The sequence below is a fragment of the Ixodes scapularis genome, unplaced genomic scaffold (genome assembly GCF_016920785.2).
Source record: "Ixodes scapularis isolate PalLabHiFi unplaced genomic scaffold, ASM1692078v2 PGA_scaffold3__209_contigs__length_174095766, whole genome shotgun sequence".
In the NCBI taxonomy this organism is placed as follows: domain Eukaryota; kingdom Metazoa; phylum Arthropoda; class Arachnida; order Ixodida; family Ixodidae; genus Ixodes; species Ixodes scapularis.
The window spans coordinates 4,888,419-4,904,404 of NW_024609868.1; positions in this window are offsets into that span (position 1 = coordinate 4,888,419).

A 15,986-nucleotide genomic window follows, 5' to 3' on the forward strand; every position below is an offset into this window, starting at 1 on the left:
ACACCGCAAAACTTAACGCAAGGACGCAGGCGAACTGGTAGTACGTTTCCATACAAGCGCGAGCTCCAGGCTTTTAGCGTCCCTGCCAAGCACGCGCGCTCGTGCAGTCCAAGCGCTGTTCTTGGCCACATGCTCGCGCTTGTAGCATCGGCGGCGTCTAGACCACGGTGGAAGAAACATGTTCTTCCACCGTGGTCTAGACTTCAGCTGAAACGAAGTGTAGTGTTCCGACCTTGGCGGTGTCTCTTGTATCCGCCACTGTGCAGGGATTCCACGGCTTCCAACAGAGGGGTTCAAGGTTTTGTCGTGGCCAAGGCAGAGAAAAAGTTCACACAAAACCACATCTCCTCCCATTCTGATAAACCCGAAAAGTAGCCACCGTGCCGGTTTATTCAAAATCGGGTTGGGGTAAGTTTTACCGCGCTGTAATACTGATTTCTCATTCCCCCTACCGTAAGCGCATGCATACATGGGGAAATTGCTTCCAAAAAAGTAATTTAATTACATTTACAATTACTTTGCTTCAAAAGTAGTTTAACTTCAATTACAATTACTTTGCTTCAAAAGTAGTTTAACTACAATTACGATTACTACTACGTGAAAAGTAATGAACTACAATTAGAAATTACTTTTAAAAAGTAATGCAATTATTTACAATGACTTATTTCTGAGAGCGACCCGACTTGGGCCATATAACTTTAAACGAGTTGTATACATATAATGCAATGTATTTGTTCATTCCTTGCCCCAATGTGAAGGAGGCTTATGCGTAAATGTCTCGTGTTATACATCCCTTTTATGAATTCCGTCAAATTCATAATAGAACTTGTCAGTTTGAGGCAATGAAGTACTACATTCTAATATTTTTGATAAATAATAATAAATTAGTTCATATGCTGAAAGACGCCAAATCGCTAAAGAAAAAATTGGGTTGAAAGGGTTTGTTAGCCAGGAAAATAAAAATGCGACAATTAGTCATATATGAATATTTTACAAGTGCACTCTAAGAAAAAAGATGGCCCCTTAAGACTAACGGCAGCATATGAACCCCTGAACTCGCATTTGCACCCCGAAGGGATCTTCTGGTCCGAGCTAGGTACCGTGTGCAAAACCCGCGGACTAACTGTGGTCGGTCGAGACTAACTGAGAGGTGATCGCGAGCAAAAGCAGCAATTAGTCTTCCTCGGACCGAGGAGCATCCGCATCCGAAGATCCTCAAGGCATATTGAGTGCTCGCACGGATCTGATCCCTCGAAGCGAGACGCTGAAATGCAACTGACGCGACAAATGTTTGTGCTCGAAGCTGTGAAGTGCGCGAACGGCCTTTGCGTAACCGCGCTCGGTGTCTTTTCTCCTTGCCATCGATACAGCTTGCACAACTGTGAGAACATTGATGACTCGAAGCTCACTAAGGAGATATATCGTGCACCTCGCATCAAACGTTGAACGCCGACATGTGTGCTTCTGTGCCATTTTGATGCAGACATTGCAACCGAGCTAACCGAAGTCAGCCGTTTGCCTTATCTCGAGTTTCACGCCTCTGCCGCTCCGCTTGTCGAGATGTCGACCATGACCGGCAATCTCGCACCAACCCGCACGGCGCCGATGCCGATCCCGCTTCAGCGGCCATCGTTTCTCTCCCTGGGCCTGCGGCCGCTGCGGCGAACCGCTGTGAAAGGCGCCGTCGGTAATGTGGCGCACCACGATGTAAGTTTATATTCTTTGCGTCTGTTGTTGGCCGCATGTCGCGGTTGTACCGGTGGTACACCATGCAGCACGTCAAAACCCATCCACCTGCGGCGGTGATGTTGCGCCGTCACGCCAGCGGCATCCATTACGGAATAAATATATACACTTGTTTCTTTACCTTGCAATTGTGCTTTTTGGGGGTCCTGCAAGACGTCGGGTATATATTTTCTTTTACTAGTCCATGTGTATGCTCGAGTTCGAGCTATTTGCATGTGAACTGTAGTCATGTAGATGCTGCGTCCTAGGTTTTCCGCTTTTATCTCAGTGAAGTGAGTTGGTGTATGCTTCTATCATTGCAAGGGAATGATGTGGCAAGATCTGTATTGTTGGTAATTTCATGTAGTAATCAGTGCTTCAGGCTGGGGGGTCAAGGGGTCTCGGGGGCCCCCACTGATTTTGACAAGAGTATATGCGAAACTCGTATAAAACAAATGCTTGCAACAAGTTTTCTAAGTGTCTAGAGTCGTCATTTGGACATCAGTTTGAATTGTCTTCACTACTTGTGGCCGCCCGATCGGTCTGTGCTTCGCTCGTCTCCCAGGAAGTGACACATACAACGAGAAGGCAGCGAACAGGTTTATTGTACATCCCAGTTGCCCGTCTTCGAGAGCCGGCAGTCCAGACCCGCCAACCCTAGTTGTTGCCCGTCGTTCAGGGCTCACAGTCAGAGCCCGTGTCCAGTCCTGAGAACCGTCCTTCCCACGCCAGTGTTGCGTAGGCTAGCTGTTCCAGGCTATCACAGTCAGAGTCTCGCTGCGAAACCACTCCGGGATCGTCATAGCCCAGGCCAACATGGCCAGGGCTCGCCGCTTCCGCCAGTCCTGATCCGGACTTGGCTGGCGGAATGCTCCCGGGAATAGCCATGGGCTGCACCAGCCAGAACGGCTCTATCGTTCCTGCCTGGCCCCAGCCTCGTGCAGCACGCTCTTCCTCTTTCCTCGCCGGCTGGCCCCACTCGCACCTCGCTCGGCCGTCCTCTCCTCCCGACGCCCACATACACTAGAATAAAATTTGGAAGTCTGCATGCTACATAACCGTATGCACATTGCAAAGCCTGGTGTAAAAAGGCGACAGGCAACAAAGTGTATTCGTGACTGCCTGGAGCTGAGCCGGTTGGTATGACATGATTCTGAAGGTTTCCAGCTGAACGTAGAAGTAAAAACCAGTTGCTTGCTTTTTACTTCTACGTACAGCTGGAAACCTTCAGAATCGGGAACAAAGTGTATGTGGAAGGATATTTACGCTTCGCACAAGCTTTTTCTAAACAAGAACATTACCAGCCTGCTTTCTGCACGCCGTTACACTTGTTACTAGACTCAGCATTAAATTTGGTTGCTGAAACAAGCAAAACTTTGTGCTACGAAAACCCGCTATTTGAAAACTCGCAGGTTTGGAAGGTTTTGGTTGCGACCACACATGCCGAACGGCATTAGGAGTGCCGGAATAGGTCGACGGGCCTTTCTCTTGAAGACCTCATTGCCCGATTTTCGACGTCACAGCGAAGCGACAATCGGCCCGATTGTTCCTATCGTATTTCCCTATGTGGCTGTCAAAGCGACTCATAATACAACTTGTATAAATATGTTATTTTGCCGAGTAGTCTGCAAAACGAGTTCATTGGACCACTTTCCGAGCCTGCACATATAATTTCATTCGCTTCCCCGCCAACAATATCTGTAAAATTCACTTACTTGATGTGGCGCACTGCAGTAATCCAGTTCTGTTGCTGTGTCGCTTCCCAAGATCTCAGAAAGAAGCCAGGGAAGCGGTGAAGTTTGACGCTTGAGTCACCTTCGCGACTGTGGCCATCTTTCACGCAGCAGTAGCAACGTTTATTTTTTGGAGGAACTCTAGGAGTAGGCGATATGTTACAGGAACTCGATGAGGTCGTAGAGACGTGAAGTTGGGACTTACATTTACGAAAAACGGTTCCAAAAAAAGCTCACGCCGATCCGAAATGCATCGTTCACACGTGGTTTCTGGATGCGCCCGCCCGCAGCCCCCGTGACCTGCACAGGCCTGGCCTACCCAGTTTCTTTATTTTGCAGCCACTAGTGGTGCAACGTGTAGCGCCAAACTGCATTGCAGGTTTCCTATAGTACACTAGAGAGACAAAGGGGGGTGCACCTCTCTGTTGAAACGCCCCTCAACTCTCACGGAAGACTTTAAGCACTCATAGTAGTGTGCGTAAGTGCCCATCGCTGTTCTCAACATGCCTTATCTCTGAAAGATAGAAATGAAGCTTGGTATTATAAGTTTATAATGCTTCTGTCCCTCCTCTGTGACGAACAGACAAAAGCATTACTCTGTCTGTTCATCACTTACTCTACCTCTGTGAACGACCAGCAGACTGGTCGTTCACAGAGGTAGAGTAAGCATTGTCTTCCTGCTGCTTATTTAGCAAGTGTTTCCCAAAGGTGCAAAAGAAGCAGGGGCCATCACAATATAATTCGAATGTTGGACATACATGAAAATATAATTAACTTATAAAAACAAGTAGACCATTTGTTTACCATAGCACACTTATGTAAATATACTGCTTGAGCCCATCCTCATAGTTCTCCATCCAAGGCAGCTACAAATATACTCTGACAAAGATACTAGAAATATTTTCGCTAAGCTATTACGTTGTAAAACTGACGGATACCTAGACAGTGACGTTAAAACAAGGGGGTTCCTGCCCCCCCCCCCCCCCCCCCCCCCCCCCAATTTTTACAATTCTAGAAAGCAATAGAAGGAAATGGGGCAGGGGTGGGCTCGGTGCCCCCTGTTGCGCCCCTCCGCCTCCCACTTCTGCCGTCACTATGCCTAGAGCATGGCCATGCTGTAAACTTCTGCTGGGCCCCAAGGCATGTTGTACAAAAGCAATGAGAAAGCAGGTTGGCTATATGCTTCTGAAAAACATGCAATCTTCGTGAAATCCCATCTGGTCTACATCTCGGAGCTGTCAAGCCCCCCATTAGGAAACCTTGGTCACGGTGATCTTTTCTTCGCCGTCCCACGTCGCTAGCTTGGCGATCTGGATGAACTCGGTACTTTACTTGTTTGCCAAGTTTTCTCCCTCCACCACGGTTCAGAACCACCACTGACGGATCAGGAGCCGCCCATATGGAGATGACCGATGATGCTGGTCGATTCGACTGCGACAATGCAAGGTGTTTGAGGAGCTCTTGGTTTTGGCATGACACTCCTGCCACCATCTTCGTCACGTCCACATTGACCTCGTCTGTTGAGTCAGCTGGTCTGGCATACTTGCCATTGCAGGTCGCAAGTCACGATCTAAAAAAATCTGGGGTCTTAAAGCAGCGTTGACTCACCGTGCCTCTTCTAAGCATTTTTAAGGTATTATTTTTTATAGTTGGCACCACAGCTCCTTTGTCAATAAAAAAGCGCACAAGGATGTCATCGACTTCCTTGTGTCATTGAGGATGACACGTCTGAAATCTAGGCCTGTGTCATTGAGGATGACGCAGGCCTAGATTTCAGTCAGCTAGAATGGTCTTCTTGGCGCAAACAGTCTCGTTGAAGTCTAGATTATGCAGTACCTGAAATATATGGGCTTGTACACGAACTTACAGACCCTGTTCTGATGGGGTTTTTTGCCAAATGCTTTGCAGCATAAAAGCTTGGCGTTTTATTATACCATTCTTCATGTAACGATGCTGTCATACAGTTCACTATGTGAAGAATCAATCCCAAACTCCAGATATGACTAGGAGTACAAGTTGGTTGGATGTTTCTTGATGCACAGCCTATATAGGATAAGGCTGCTCAACAGCAGCTTCAGCAGTCAATCCCTCCATTTCGTTGTCAGTGGTTACAAGTTCACGATTTGAAGGAAGAAATACAAGTCAGACAAAACTTACCTTTTCCAGGAAAAGTTCTGTACATGCAACTTTCGACATAGTAACAGGCAGCAGATGCTTGAATGCTTGAATTACACACGAAGGATTGGAGGAAACAAGTGGTCTGATTTTCATCACTAGTGAGAGCAATTGAGATGGCTGACTTCCCCTTTGCAAGTGAGAACATCATTAGTAGACAAGCCTACTTCTAATGGAAGCAATGAATGGAGATTTGTCTACTATGAAATTCATAAATTGGAGATGAAAATAAAACAAAAAGAAGGTATATTATCTGCTGCAAAAGCAAGCAGCGAGATCAAAGACAAGATTTTGTCAATGTCTGCTATTTCATGAACCAAGTGATCGCAAGCTTGAGTTTAATCTGCTAATTATGACTTCTTTTGCTTTTGTAGAAATTGACATCCACTGGCAGACAATTGAGCACTCGAACAAGCTGCAAGGCATCTTTTGTCGTTTGTAAACATGAAACCTCACCAGGATATTGCCTGATCGTAGCCTCATAAAATAGATAGATCACAATCGCCCCAGCGGTCGATAGTGCCTGTCCAGGCAACCATCGGTCAAGAAGCGAGGCTCTTGCTCTCACCGAAGGCAAAAATTGGATCGCTGGAATGCTAGTCAATTGCGGTTGCTCTCTGCAATCTTCCACCCGTAGTTCGTGGAGCCGCCACTGTTTGTTGTCTTTATGCAGAAAAGGTCCACTTGGCCTATGAATGAGACCTCGAGTTGAAGTGTGACGAAATTAAAACATACGTGGAACACGGTGTTTAACATTGATTGAGATTGGCATCGAGCTTGTCTTTGAGACCTTGCATTCTAGTTGAAGTCAATGCTGTTGGTGAGCACCCATTGCTTCATGTTGAGCCACTCTGGAAGTTTCTCAGAAACTGTGTGGGCTAGATCCCACGCATAATGTAGCCGGGAGTGTTTGTACACACTTTTCACCCATCAAAAGCAATGAGGTTCTTAAATCGTGGTAACCCGGCCCTTGACACTGGGTGCCATTGTTAGTTCCATTGGTTCCATCCATGTTGAAAAGCTCATGAGACAAAAGCTTGCTATTTTGTTTCATAAGCCTGGCCCAAGGCTTACTGGATTAATGACTGTGGCAGCTAGGCAACCATTGGCCTAGTCGGGAGGCACTCAGTTGATCGAATGACGTTTGAGCGAACGCCCACGTTTCACTGAATGACACTTTAGCAAATAGTCGGACGCCGCGAAGCGGCGTTTAAATCTGGAGGCGTCCAGTTTGGTTCCCGGACATTTCATAGAACAGCGTTTCATCGAAAAAATGGACGTTTCATCGAACGCTGTTTCATCGAAAGCCGTTTCATCGAATCGCTAACGGCAGTTTCATCGAATGTCTTTTATATATAAAGTGTGAAAGAAGCTCTTTTATGCACGGACCAAGTGCATTTTCTTGTCATTCACCCATTTCATCGTCAGGTTTTTTAATGTCCAAACTTGTAGCTATTGCAATTTATTTTGATGCAAGTAACCCATGAGGATATCTGTACCGATTTTTATGTTTGTTTCGCACATTGTGCTTATCTGTTCACCCCCTGTGTATTACCCGATGGGCCTTGAGGCTATTGTAACAAATAAATAAAAAGTCGCACTCCCGGTAAGAGCTCACTCCAACTCATGGAGGCCAGAAGGCGACTTAGGTTTTGCGCAGGCGCAACAACTTTAGCCATGTGAGCCTCCTAGCCTCTCATTTCTTTCTATTGATACTTTTTTACTGCCCAAAGCTTGCATTAGCTAAAGCTGAGGTGCCATTTATGAAACTACAACGAAACATTGTTCTTTTAGTTCTAAGACTCGATGAAGTCAAAAGTAAGTACGTTACTTCAAATTTTATTTGAAAACTTTTGGGGGTTCATGCGTTCGTGCGACAGCCATTCACCGTTTCCAGTGATGAGCAATTGCTCTCTGAAAGTCCCCCACAGCCCCCCCCCCCCCCCCGCCCCCCCATGCTCCGTCCGTTCACATAAAAAAGGCGGGCCTTCTCATTTCTTGCCGCTATGGCCTTCTTCTGGCGAGGAGGCTCTTGGGTACACAGCATCGCCTCCAGCTTGTCTTCCGTCAATTGATGTTCTGCGACGATACAAGTCAAAAACTTCCAGAACCCTGGATGGGTACCTCCGACCAGCTTCAGGAAGCAGGAATGCCACCCTGGCGTTCGATAAGACGGCATTTGATAAAACGGCGTTCGATGAAACGGCTTCGATGAAACGGTGTTCGACGAAACGGCGTTCGATAAAACGGAATTCGATGAAACGGCTTCAATGAAACGGCGTTTGACGAAACGACGTTCGATGAAATGTCCGGTCCCAGTCCAGTTTACTGATGCTCGTTTTAGCGATTGCTGTACTAGTTCCCTCTCTTAACTTCGCTAAAAAAAAATTGGGGCCATTAGCATCCTGTATCATCTTCTTTTGATTTAATAGCCTTAATTGGCAGTAAACCCTTCATGGCGCACGCTCAAGCTAGAGAGGGTATTTATTGTCCTGGAGGGACAGAGGACGGTGACCAAAGTGCGGTCCGTCTGGAAGCCCTTTCCGCCATCTTCAGACAGCGTTTTTCTAAACTGACCCCTGTATTCATAAATCTAGACTTGACCTGAACTTGACTCGAACTTGAATTGCTGCCATATTTTACTTGATGCTAGCTTTTTTCTGAAATCCTCCTGAACTTGAAGAGCTGTCTTGTTGAGAACTATAATCAAACTAAGTTTGCCTCAAGACAGGTCTTCAAGTCCTAAAGGATTTCAGGACTTGAAGAGCTGTCTTAGGTTTTCAGAATTTCAGAAGGCTTCTGAAGGATTTCAGAAGCCCGCTAGCGTCAAGTAGAAAATGGCAGCAAGCTAAGGTCGAGTCAAGTTTAAGTCACGTCACTTCTTTGAATGCAAGGGTGAGACTTCGCTTTGCTTTCTATGAAGTATGCTTCTTTGAGATCAGCCGTTATATTCACGTCGACACATATTTTGTCAACATGTTTCATGGACAACTTTTTATTGAAATATGTTTCATCGCCACTGTGACCCTGATTGTTTCAATCTGGATGAGCATCAAACCATGCGTTCGTGAGCCTGACACATGACCCCAGTCTACGAGCAGTCGTACCGCACTGGCCTAATTTTCTACAGGATGAACCAGTGTTGCCAGGATAAAAAGGCTGACCAACCTTACGCTGTATAAACTCGCACTGCTAATTTGACCTCTTTGACCTTTTCTCCTTTCCTTTAAAATACGACATTCACCCTGAAAGGGGCTTGTCCACTTTGAACTAATTTATTTACATTTTACATATTTACAAAGGCAAAATAAAGCGGAGTCGCTTGACACGATGTCGGGTGCTAACATCGTGGAAGCCGGCCGGTGTCCATCGACTTCCTTTTCCACGCGTTGCTGAGAGCCGCTACAGGATTCCCCCCCTTAGTGAGGTGAGCTCGATGAGATGAGTGATTTTACTGGTGTTACTGGTGTGGTGGCGATGAAGTTCTCGGAAGGTTCTAGATTGTTGTTAGCCAGATGAGCTGGTTTAAGTCGGTCGGGCGAGACGACTTCTTACCGACCGTTCCTAGACAAAGTCATGGTCTTTTCGTGACATTCAGTAACGGAATATGGTCAATCATAAGGACGCTGGAGAGGATATGCTTCACTCTGTCGTTGCGCTAAAACGCGCTAATACGAGCGCATTAACATACAAACATCATGGTATTGTAAATTATTTACATTGAGTTGAAATTATAATAAATCAGGAATATATAAGAAACGAATTGGGGCTACCGAATAATTGGTGACAATATTCACAGGTGCGAGGTCAGTTTCTAAAATGCTTATGCAAATAATATCCGAAGTAAAACCAACAGGAAATAAACTTGAAAATAATACAAAGATACAAATATGCAACAGTACTACAAGGGGGACGTAAAAAAACTGGTAAAAAAGAAAGAAAAATAACTTCATTGACTATTAAAATTCCTAAACTCGGCTAAAAGCTTAAGCTAAATTTTTTCTCTCGATATTTTGGCATGTTTATGCTATTGTTTTCTGCTCCGCAGACGCCCTACACGGCGCCGTTGAGGTAGGCTCCAAAAAGGATTGTCTTTCAGCCCGCAGTGTAAGCAACAAAACAACAATCAATGCGACGCTATTTATGTTGAGCGTGTGTGTGAGTGCATGTCTTTGTGCGAGTGTTTCACCGAGAGCTACGCCGCTTGCGCGAGCGCTGAGGCTTTTAAAGAGGTTCCGTCTGCACTGCAAAGTTTTGCAAAAGTAATTGTAATTGTGCCTGAAATTTTTGCAATTACTAACGCTTAAAGTAATTAAATTACATTTTTTTAGCCGGAAAGTATTATTTACAATCACAAATTACCAAGAAAAGTAATTAAATTACAGTAATTCAATTGCTCTAATTGAATTACTACCTAAGTATGGTAGGCAGTAGCAACATAGAAAGCGGAACACAATGCAAATTGATGTTGAAAGTTCACCAGCTCGTCTGTCTTTTTCTGTTATTTATTTAGACATGATTATATTACAAGAAGGAACAAATACACAATAGATAATAGCCAAGTTTCGCAGACAAGGCAGACATCAAGGCACCATAAAGCCCATTCCACTGAATGCTCCTCACGAACAAAGCACAGTACACACACAAACATTGGCGAATTCAGTGGAGGGTGCCACATGACCTGACCCCCCTCCCCCTTAAAACGAAAATGGGGGGGGGGGGGGGGGGTTCAAACATTTTATTTGCTGACACCCCCCCCCCCCCCCCCCCTGGAAACACCTGCATCCACCCCTGGTTACAACCCCATGAAAGAGTCCACTTCCGGTGGTTTAATTGGTTGAGGTGTTATGCAGGTGTTGATTGAGACATTTGTCGACTAACCGGTAGGTTATTAATCAATTAATTTCATGACGTTAATTTTTATAAATGGAGTTAAAGTTACTCGTGCAAAGTCCCGTTCCAATTCGTGTGAAAACATTCCGTGACCTTGAGGGGGCCGCGATTCCCAAAGCCGGCGTCACTCTGCTTCTCATACAAAAGACAGTCTGAAAACAGATTCGAACGCGAGTCCCTCCAAGATCCGTGCTTCGAATGCCGCATGGCAATGAGTTCAAGGAGAACACTTGGCCCGCGGCATTCGAACCTCAAATATTGCGGTGCCTCGTGTTTGCAGACTGTCTTTTATAGGATCATGATGTATACGAAAACCCGAGACTGTGGTAAAAGCTGGGAAACTTGGTCGAAGAAAAAGACAGGGGAAAATAACGTCTCAAATTCAGCTACTGCGTTTATTTCCGCTCAAAGCCTTATATATCCACAACCTAATAACCGACCACCGACGTCACAAAGTCAACCTTTGTTATACAATCCTACCCACACTGGTATAGAGCATTCTGACCCCGGCTTGACGGTTCGCTTTCAAGGCATGTTGACATTCATTTAGTATCATGGCATAACTTTGACGCCCTTGAGAGTGCAAAAAGGATACTCCAGAGAATTACACCCATGACTACACCCTTTCAGCACTCTTATTTTTAATAATATACCCTCATCGGGGCACACAAAAAATAATGATTTTCCATTAAAAAGAAAAGAAGGAACTATGGGAGGTACGCGGATTTTGCGTGCTACGCGAAATCCGTTAATGCACCTATAGGTTATGCTCCCAGGTGGACACTGCAAGGATAATCACATCCGTGAATTTCCTAATCAACTAAATATATTCGTAGACATTTTAATACGCGTACTTAGGATATATGCGTTTATACAGGAAAATTCGATGCGGCCGTATTCCAAGACTGTATTATTTTTGTATAATTCTCGTAACCAGCCCTCGTTCAGATATATATCCCACTTCGAATTGGCCACCGCGAAGGTTGGCGCAGAAGCCCTACCCGCTGCGACGCAGGTCGATCGTGGCGTATGACATCCAACAACGGACGGGGCTAATTATAGTTCTTCGCCAGCCGAGAGCGAGAGAGGAACTCTTATCAGCCCCGCCTCGTTCTCGTACGCAATGCAGTACGCAAATACGCAGTCAAAGGCTGCTCGTACGTCATACAAAGACACTGCGTCCGTTGAGGACATGAGAACATGCAAGGGCGGTCTGCTGACTCAGTCTGGGGCGTATTTCTTCCTTGTACCACGGTCTTGTCACGTTGGTCGTACAAACATTGTCTGCATACATCTGACGTTGACCGGAGAACAGGAACTCGATATCTGCGACCAATCAGCATCTGTGTGCGCTGCCCTACGCCGCGTTTGCTACGCTCAACGATGTCAGCGAAACCTTCGTGTCTCGAATGTCGCCTGCCAGGCTGCACAGATGTCCCGGTGACTCGTGGCGTAAGCAGACGTAAAGGCTGTGCATGGATGCCGCCATGACCGACCTTCAGTTTTTGTTTTCTCTTATTCCGTTCGCTTCGCTTCATCATTGGCACAGCATGACAGGTTAGAGCCATTTATAGACCGACACTCTGTTTACAAACAAGCCCGCCTTTGCCCACACCAGGTGTGGGCACTGCGCGTGCGCAGAAACCGAATTTGGGAGGAATGAAGCGCCTGCGCATGCGCTGTGCCGCCGACAGCGCCACCGCAGCTGCATGACGTCAGGGCCGCGTGTTGGTCTATAGGTGCCACTGTGTCCTTCTCCCCAACCTAGGCCTCGCTTCAGTGGATCAGCATCTCGGTAAGACTTTAGGTAAGACAAGAGACGGTCGGCAATGGCGGCAACGGCAAAAAATTTGGGGCGGGTGTCAATGTCCCTTTAAAGGCGGACGTGAATCCGCAAATCTGTCAACGGAATCTTGATCTATAACTATAGCGCTCCGTGTTTCTAGTAAATACCGATAAACCCCGATAAATAACCCGCGAAGTGGTTTTCTCGAAAATCCCCGAGTTTAGAAAATTATTTTTCAAATTTGCAATTTTTTTTTTATGACTTCTGTTGTTGTTGTTTTTTTTTTTTTTTTGTATTGGGATGACGTGTTCAAGTTGAGATATATAAAAGTGCCAAAAAAACGGCAGGGACAAAGAAGAATGGAAACAACACAAGGCGCTGGCCCAACTTTCCACCTAGCTGTCGGTTTTCAAGTATTTGGGTCACTCTTTTTATACATTGTCCATGGACCCTGTAAGAAAAGAGGACATGGGTCCCGGGTGTAAGGGTTTAATTGGGGCCACAAATTTATAGATATGCAGTTGCCTTATATTAACATTAGACCCGATTTCTTGCCTGGCACAGAAAATAAGCACCGAAAAACACCGAACTCGGCAAAAATAATAAACCCCAAGAAACAGCCCCGAATTCGAAGAACCAGTTATTTCCACGATGTGAACCAAATTTGTGTTTGTCCTTTGTCCCTCTTGCTCCCCTTCTCCAGGGATTATTGTCGTCATTGTCGAACTCACTTGCACATTTCAATTTAATTGCTTTTAATCAAAGAGAACCTTTACTCTTCGTAATCGTTATTTACACACTCTCTCTCTCTCTCTTTAGAGTTACTGAAAACGTGAATTTTCTCCGTCACTATGAATTAATCGGTTAACTCCCCACTCCATGGATGCGGAGCACCGTGACCCGCGACGGGTCCGATCGGCGACCCACGGGGCCTCGGACGGCCGCTCGACGTGTACCTGCGCCCACGGCCGACGGGCTTGGGTGTTTGTTCTCTCGTCGTCGAATTCCTCGCTTTCGTCATCGGCGTTACGGAGCGGCGGGTTGGCGGCGGCGGCAACAAGGTCCTTCGGCGCGGAAGGCCTTCTGACGGCGGCGTCGGCCCACGCACCGTCCACCTTGGCCGACGCGCACACGTCGACGCCGCGGCTGCAAGCAAGCAGAGGCTCGCACGGCCCTCGAGGTCCCGTGCACGTTTGGCTGGCTGGTGAGGCGTCCGCGACCATAGGGTGCCGTCCGACGGTGATGGTGCCTCGATGTTGTGAGACGCCGGTCATCGGTTCGTCGACGGAGGTTCACGCTCGGCTCCTTCCGTCGAGATGTCGCTGCGGGGGCAGTGTCTGGTCGCAGTCGTCCTTCTGCTCTTGTCAGGTAGGTCCGGACGCCGTGCCTCTTCTCTCGGGGCTGGGCTGCGGTTCCGCAGCAAGAGGTGCAACCGTGCAACGACCGTACACGTAGTAAAAGCTGGACCTTTTTGCGGGATCGGTGATACGCCCACGGGAACGGATGGAGCCTTCGATTTTTGTTCTTTCGTAGGACAGCTGTTCGTGTTTGCGAGTAAAAGAAAGCTGTCAAAAGTCCCCGTGAGAACAAATTTATAATAGGCCGAGCGATATAGAGAACGGACTCCTGTGAGGCGATGAGGAACAAGACGGGGACAACGGGTTTAATTGAAATCATACCTCAAAACGGCACCGCAGCTATTAAAAAATGCATACGCGCAAAAAAGAAATGCAGCTTGTCCTTGTAGCACTCAGGTGCACTTTGCCCTTTCGGCGCAACTCGTTCAAGAAAGAGAGGAATACAAATGAGCCTGTTCACAAGACCCAGGTGCGCGACCACCTTGTATAGGTGCACACGGCGCAGCAGGTGAGAGGCGCGGATCCGGACGGTGGTGGGAGTCGCCGCGCCGAAACGGGGAAGTCCGTGTGTGCCTTGGTCTGTTCCGGAGGTACAGCTCCGCACGACACTCCCCTGCGAGCTCACACAATCGAAAGAGCGAAGACCCTTCACGCGTCCGGGGTACCACGTGGGCCATCGTTCCTCCCAAAACAACACTGACTCCCACAGAAGTGCTTCAACATAACATAACCTACCAACACGTTTAGTAGATTCCTTGGGCTTGCGGTGGAGGACATATTAAAAACGCAACAATAAAAAAAGAACAAAAACTGGTCGAATTTCGTGACAAAGGGACATAGGTCAAGACCGTGCACTGGCCACGCGGAGCAGGTCAATTTGATGATCTCGTGCTTTTCGGCCTGCAAGTCAAGATACACGAGACATGTGCGCCGTGGCGTGTGCATGATTCAGTGCGAGGTTACTCGCGTAAGCAGCCGCGTGAGCGTCTCTAAACATATATTTCATTACTACGCTGATATCCGCAGAAAGTCGAGACAGGTCCCCCGTGTTGAAGTAACGCTTTCTATATATGATAACCAGTGTTGGGTAAAGTATATATATAAAAAGTACTCTACGTAAAGTACTTGAAGTAAATGAGAAATTATGTGGGGGAGTTTCCGAGAAACGAGAACCGTGTTTTTCGGCCCGCGTAAGTAAGCTATGCATCGCAGAAAAACTTCGTGACAATGTCACGCTAGCGGTTGGGACAGAACGCGAAAGTTTGAGAACATGACGTCACCGGGATGAAACAGAGAAATTGAGAAAAACGAAATTTCTTTATGAGCCGACGTCCACCAGCCTAATATCGTAAAATTCAGAAATTACACTGTGGCACCTGTAATGTCTATTTCAGTGTGTGTGTCTGTGTGTGTGCGTGTGTGTGTGTGGGGGGGGGGGGATTGTTAGCAAGAAAGAATACAATATCCTCAATCTGGCTTAAAAGGTTTTTTCACTGAAATAGATCCCATCTATTGCGCCCACAGGGTCATTTCTTGTTTTGACAATATTATAGCTTAGGTGGAGAGAAATTTCGTTTTTCTCAATCTTTTTTTTTTTTTTTATTTTATCAAAGTGACGTCATATTCTCAAACTTTCGCGTTCTATCCCAACCACTAGGGTCACATTCTCACGGAGTTTGAGCTTCCTGCGATGCATTGTTTATTTACCCGGGCCAAAGAACACGGTTCTCTTTTTCGGGAACTGCCTATAGCAAATATATTTTTCTCAATTAGGATCTATAAAAACAGCGTTAACAAGAACAAAAAGGCACCAACAACTATTCCTCTCTTCCAAGGATGCTCGCCGGACTCCTTCAACCTGTTCACTTCCCTCTGTCCACTTCTCCCTGCGCCGGATCTTTGGCTCCAACCTCGATCATGCCCGATCTTATATGTTCTCTGAAACCGTAGAAATTTCCCGCCAAGATATAGGAGCACGCAAATCTCATTTGAGTTGCGTATACGATGATAGACCTCCAAATATGTTAATTGCATCACACAACGACGCCCCCCTCCACCCCCCCCCCCCCCCCCCCCCTTTTTCTCGTCGCCATATTGCATTGTTCCGTACCAGTCGCAGAGCAAGCTTTCTAGCCTGTTTCGTTCGGCCGTCGGTTATCTACATGGTTTGATTTTTGCACAACCTCTTTCTTTTACTGGATATTATGGTTAAACTCGTAGAGCTTTTACAGAAAGTCGCCACGTTTCATCTGAAGCATGGATGTCCCTTTGACTCGCGATGTAAGCGGCCGCAAGCGGTAGTAACGTAATGTAACG